Below are 6,000 nucleotides of genomic sequence, written 5' to 3'. Positions count from 1 at the left end.
CATCTTCCACCGAGGTCCACTCATTCTTGACGGGGCGCGTCAGCCGGGCTGGGACCCAATGAAGTGCTTCCTTTACCTGGGGGAAAACACAAACAGCTCCCCTGGATCTCGATATAACCGGATCCGGTCCATACCATTTATTATCCAGCACATCTTTCCACTTAACTAGCCTCTCCTCATCCGGTGGTCCCTCGGAGGCATGCCTGTCTGCGGCTGGTTTTCCATCATCATTTAGATGCAAAATATTAAACGGGAGACTTGGAGACGTCTAGAGTCTGCTTTCCCAGTTTTTGAGGACCCCCAAACTCATCAGAGACTGTACGAGCCTGTTCCTTCTAAACAGCTCAAGGATTTAGAAGAGTCGGTTAGAAATTATGGGGTCACTGCTAATTATACCATCACTCTCCTCCGCCGGCACTGGTGGCACGGACAGGTAGGATTTGCTGAAGGGTTTAATATTTGGCAACCTTCACTCACCTGAGCGTAGGTGGGGGGGTACAGAGGGTGGAGGCCGGGGGCCCAGCAGACGCCTAGGCCCTTCATCCGTCTCCCCTGAAAAATTATAGGCAGGAGGCTGATAACCCCCATACCTGTCACTTTCATAGCTTGCTGCGGCTCCTCTAAGTCTTCTTCTTCTTGCTGGTCTAGCTCATCACCTGTTAATTCCAGCCTAGTGAACTCCTCAAGTACGGGATACAAGGTACCCTTACTTTCTTGTTCTTTTTGGTTTTCTTTTTCACCTGCAGGCACTACTTTTAAGCTTTTGTGTTTGTTTTCCTTTTTTCTTAGGCCTACCCAAGTTTTCCCCTTTTAATTCAGCTTCTGAAGTCTCTGACAAACTATCCTGGTACCTGGTTAATGCTCTGCGTCCTTCCCTACACTGCAACCAAAAGCAGCAGGCAAGGACAACAATCACCCAAATCACAAACACAGCACAGAGAACCAGGGGAACATACCTGGGAAAACTTGACTTACCAACGTTGCTGCTCCCGCGTGTTGAGTTCTGGATCCTCTTCGGCCCCTTGCGCGGTCCCGGGTTTCAGCACCAGTTGAGGCTCGCTTCTCAACCAGTAAGGAAAGACGACCACCACCAGAGGATTCTTCTCAGATCACGCTTTATTGTGGGAGCCTCTTGATTGAAGGGGAGAGCAGGAAGCAAGGGGCCCCGAACTACCCTAGCTGTCCGCTTATATAGGGAGAAGCGCATACGGGCTTGCCATGATTGGTTGTCACCAGTCTTCTGACACCAGAGGCCTCGGTATTGGCCAGAAATAGGTTATGTGCTGTGCATGCACATGGTGCAGCGCCTTAGCTGACAAGAGCATTGGTATATATGGAGTTGTTTACCTCAAACCATGAGGGAGCCAGCACCATCTTGTAATGGCGTCCGCATTCGGCTCCCCACAAGTTCTAGCTCTAGCTATCTTAAATGCTAGAATTGTGTACTGGCTGGATTTGGGTGTCAACTTGACACAAGCTGGAATTATCACATAGAATGGAGCCTCCCTTGATGACAGAAGTCCAGAACCAGAGTCAAGAAGGCAATGCTTAAGTAATTGACTAAAAAAATATAGCATTAAAATAAAAGTAACAAACTAACTAATTATACTTTCAAAATAGTGTCATGAACTTAAAAATAATTAAATGTTATGATTTGATTTTTAGGACACAGAAATAGTAACTTCACATTCACTGTTATGATTTATTATACTTGTAGTTAACAAAACATGTTAATAGGGCAGAGATTACTCATTCACACAAAGGCTAATTATTTTCGCCAATAAAAATATATGAAAGTAAACAGCAACTGTCATCTATTACCAGCCATAATGACCAAACTAGTTAGTTTCTCCTGAGTGAAAAACCATTGCCCCACAACATTCCCTCTAGAAGTGGCTGTTCCACTGCTTTCTGTCTATCAGACATTTATCAAGGATAATTCTGGAGCCAGGGATCCACAGGACCCAGAGAAGCTTAGATCAAGAGCAGTATCAGGGTATGATCAAACTCTGGAAATATTGACCTGATATCATCAGGAGTGGAACTACATTCCTATATCCTAAGCCCCATCCCCATCTCCCCCACCTTGTGCTGGTCTTGCACTTCCTGGTTACCATAGCTCTATGCTTCCAGCCTTTGCCTCCAAGAAGGAGGTCAAGTAGCTGGTTGCCAGGTTAAACATCCCCTTATAAGGCCATGTCCAGGAGTGCTTTATAAGTGCAAATGAAATAGCCCTAGCACTCTGGCCCTGACTACACTCATCTTAGTAGCCCCTACTCACCCCCCAAGGTTTAAAGAACTTTTGTTCCCTCCCCCCAATAAAGTGAACCATCCCTCCAAAACTGTTTCCAGGTGTGTGTGTGTGTGTGTGTGTGTGTGTGTGTGTGTGTGTGTACATTTTTTACCCTCACACTTACTACAGACTAACATCCTACCTGTACCCCAAATACCTGGCTAGGTTAACTGTCTACCCCTCCACTCCATCCTGGTCTGCAACAGTCTAGATAGCCAGAGGAAGAAGGAGACACAGGCCTGCCCTTAGCTTCACTTCATAGTTTGTCGCCTTCTTCTTCTTCTTCTTCTTCTTCTTCTTCTTCTTCTTCTTCTTCTTCTTCTTCTTCTTCTTCTTCTTCTTCTTCTTCTTCTTCTTCTTCTTCTTTTTCTTCTTCTTCTTCTTCTCCTTCTTCTTCTTCTCCTCCTCCTCCTCCTCCTTCTCCTCCTGCTCCTCCTCCTTCTCCTCCTCCTCCTTCTCCTCCTCCTCCTCCTCCTTCTCCTCCTCCTTCTTCTTCTCCTCCTTCTTCTTCTTTAGCATAGCTTTTAACCCACTCTTTTTTATTCTTTTCTTTATATTTAAAATGTTATCCCCTTTCCCCACCTTTCTCCCTTCCCCCCTCCTCCTCCAATTATCTTCACGAAGGTGTGCTCCCTCCTAATCACTCTCTACACCACATTGCCCTGGCATTCCCCTACATTGGAAAAACGGGCCCTTTCCGGACCAAAGGCCTATTCTCACATTGATGCCAGACACTGCTATCTTCAGATACATGTGAAACTGGAGCCATGGGTCTCTCAATGTGTGCTCAATGGTTGAGGTTTTAGTCCATGGGAATTTTGGAGGGTTTGGTTGGTTAATATTGTTGTTCTTCCATGAGGTTGCAATCCCTTCTAGCTCCTTCAGTCTTTTCATTGGGGTCCCCGTGTTCAGTCAGATGGTTAGCTGCAAGCATGCTCAGCTGTATCTGTATGACTCTGGCAGAGCTCCTAGGGAGGCATCTCTATCTGTTTCCTGTGAGTAAATACTGCTTGGCATCAGCAATAGTACTTGGGTTTGGACATGTTCCAACATGTTCATAGCAGCCTTATTTATAATAGCCAGAAGCTGGACAGAACTCAGATTCCTTCAACAGAGGAATGGATATAGAAATTGTGGTACATATACACAATGGAGTACTACTCAGATATTAGAAACAATGACTTTATGAAACTTGTAGTTTGCCTTCTACTGTTACAAACAACATGACCAAAAGAGAGGACTTAGTTGGCTTAGTTTTCTGTTAGAATCCATCACTGAGAAAGCAAGGACAGAAAGAACAAATCCCAGAATCAGAAGCTGAGGCAAAAAGCATTGCTGAACTTTCTTTTCTGGCTTGCCCCATCCACACCTCCACCTTCTCACAGCTGTCCTGCTCAGTTTACTTTCCTGTAACATCAGGACCATATGCCCTGGGATGTTAAGACCTTCAGTAAGCTAGGCCCTTCCTCAGCTATTACTAGTCAAGAAAAATTTCCTCACCAGACTTGGCTGCGGGCCATCTGGGCAATCTGATGGAGATTTTTCTCAATTGAAGTTTTCTTTCCCACGTGACTGTAGTTTGCATCAAGTAGATAAAACCAACCAACCAACCAACAAACAAATAAGAGAAATAAAAAGCAAACAAAAAAAGCCAAAGCCAACAGAAAACAAAAAGTCGTAATCGGTAGTTCAATTGCTTGTGTGTGTGTGTGTGTGTGTGTGTGTTTGTGTGTGTGTGTGTGTGTTTGTGTGTGTGTGTGTGTGTGTGTGTGTGTGTGTGTAAATGCTCATTATGGAGGGTACACATATGTTCAGCTGTATTGACTTGTGTTCCTCTGTGGGCGGGGCCTGGAGGACAAACTGTGTCATTCTGCGGAAGCCATGCACTACTTCTTTGAGGCAGGGTTTCCTGAGTTGCCATCTACTGAGTTCCAGCCATCCACCTGTCTTTACCTCCCCAGTGCTTTGCTTACAAGCACACCACACTTTGCACTAGCTACTCGGATTCTGAAAGTCAGACTCAGACCCTTCCTACTTGAAAGGGACTTTATCAACAGAACTGCTTATCCATGTTCACTAGCAAGATCTTTAAAGAGTGTCCTTTTTCTTCTACTACATGATATTTTTCTAAGTCTGGATTGAAAACGTCCCACAGTGGGCTGTGGAGATGGCTCAGTGGATGACACGCTCTCTGTGCCTGCATGAGAGCCAGATTGACATCCCCAGAACTATGCAACAGCATGAGCTGTAAGTCAATGCAATCCCTGCACACCTATGGCGAGAAGAGAAGGAGAGATAGAAGCTGATGGGCCAGTTAGTATGCCATAGGCAGAGGTGACCAACAACTGACCCTACATCAAACAATGTGGGAAGGGAGAACTGAAATCTCAAATTGTCCTCTGCTCAATACACATTTACAGTGGCATGTGCTTGTTCTTACACATACTTAATACTCAAACACACATACACACATGCACACACACATATCATATGTAAGCATAAATGACATTTTTTGTTTAAAAAGATATACTTTTGGAACTGTTCAGCTACAGCTATGGTTCTTTCCTTGGGGCTAACATCATTCAACCTATCAACTCCTGAGGCATTAGACTGGCAAGGATGTAAAGGAAGGAACAAGACAACTTCCAGTCGTCCCTGCATCTTCTTGTAGATTATTAGATCTGGGGGAGCATTTCCTCTGTTTCCAACACAAACCCTACTACAAAAAAATTGCACTCGACTTCCTCATCCTAACCCCTCAAGCCTCAACTGGCTGTTGTCTCGTTTTTTTGTCTCCCAGCACTTCCCAGTGTTTACTCCCCATTAGTGGAAAGGGGTTGATTGGACCCCCGTGTTCTCAGTCTCCTGTTTCCCCCACCTGTTTCTGTTCCTTTTAAGTGACTTCCCTTGCTGAGCTCTGGGCACAAAGGCTTTAGCACCCACCGTTTGGGGCCCAAGTCACTGGTGTGTGTTCCAAAATGACTGCCCAGCTCTTCTCAGCTCCTTGTTGCCAGGACATGGAGTGTTTGCCCAACAATCAAGTCCTCCTTGCTAAGTTTCCTACTGTCTGCCATACACAGCAATTCGCAGCCTGTTGATTGCTTGCTGATTTTTGTTTGGAAGAATCAGAAGTTATAATATTTCAAATGCAGGATATTGGTAGAATTTTAGGGAGAGGAGCAGAAAACTCTCAACATCCTGACAGAAAACCTGGAAAGAGTCCTGAAATAAGAGCACATAGATGCTCACTGGGCATGCTCTGGAAGAACGTGGCAACCCAACTGTGTGGAGGATGGCGTGAGGACAGGGGTCATCTATGAGGACATGGGGTATGAGAGCCGACTACCCTGAATAGGAATCGTGCTCTTCTACCAGGGGAACAGGAAGTCGCATGTTTAAATGAGGAGCTGTGAATTTACCAAACAGCAAGTCTGCCAAATCCTTGTTCTTGAACTTTCTAACTTCAAAAACCCTGAGAAACAAGTTTCCAGTTTTGGTTTGGCTTTGTTTTGCTTTTGTTTTGTTTTAAATAGACCATGTAATTATCATACATTATGAGAACATGGACTGTTGCCCCTGCCACATGAAATCACCACACCTTTGAGAGATGTTTCTGTTGGGCAGAAACAGAAGCTAGCACAGTTATTAATGCATGCTGCATACCTCTTTCCAAACACTGCCCTGATTTTTACATTCTGCAAAAGCAA

General features: G+C 45.0%; 1 pseudogene across 1 annotated transcript in view; it reads left to right on the top strand.

Annotated features, from left to right (window-relative positions):
- The first annotated feature begins 235 nt into the window (after positions 1-235).
- The window catches only part of LOC308422623 (sperm-associated antigen 7-like), a 38,330-nt pseudogene continuing 32,565 nt past the window's right edge, over positions 236-6,000 (top strand). Inside the window, exon 1 of the transcript in view lies at positions 236-433. The product of the transcript in view is annotated as a sperm-associated antigen 7-like (transcript). The remainder of the gene's footprint in view (positions 434-6,000) is intronic.

Source organism: Micromys minutus (genome assembly GCF_963924665.1).
Source record: "Micromys minutus genome assembly, chromosome: 7".
NCBI lineage: Eukaryota > Metazoa > Chordata > Mammalia > Rodentia > Muridae > Micromys > Micromys minutus.
The sequence above is the reverse complement of the archived record's forward strand: the minus strand, read 5'-3'. Positions and strand labels throughout refer to the sequence as shown.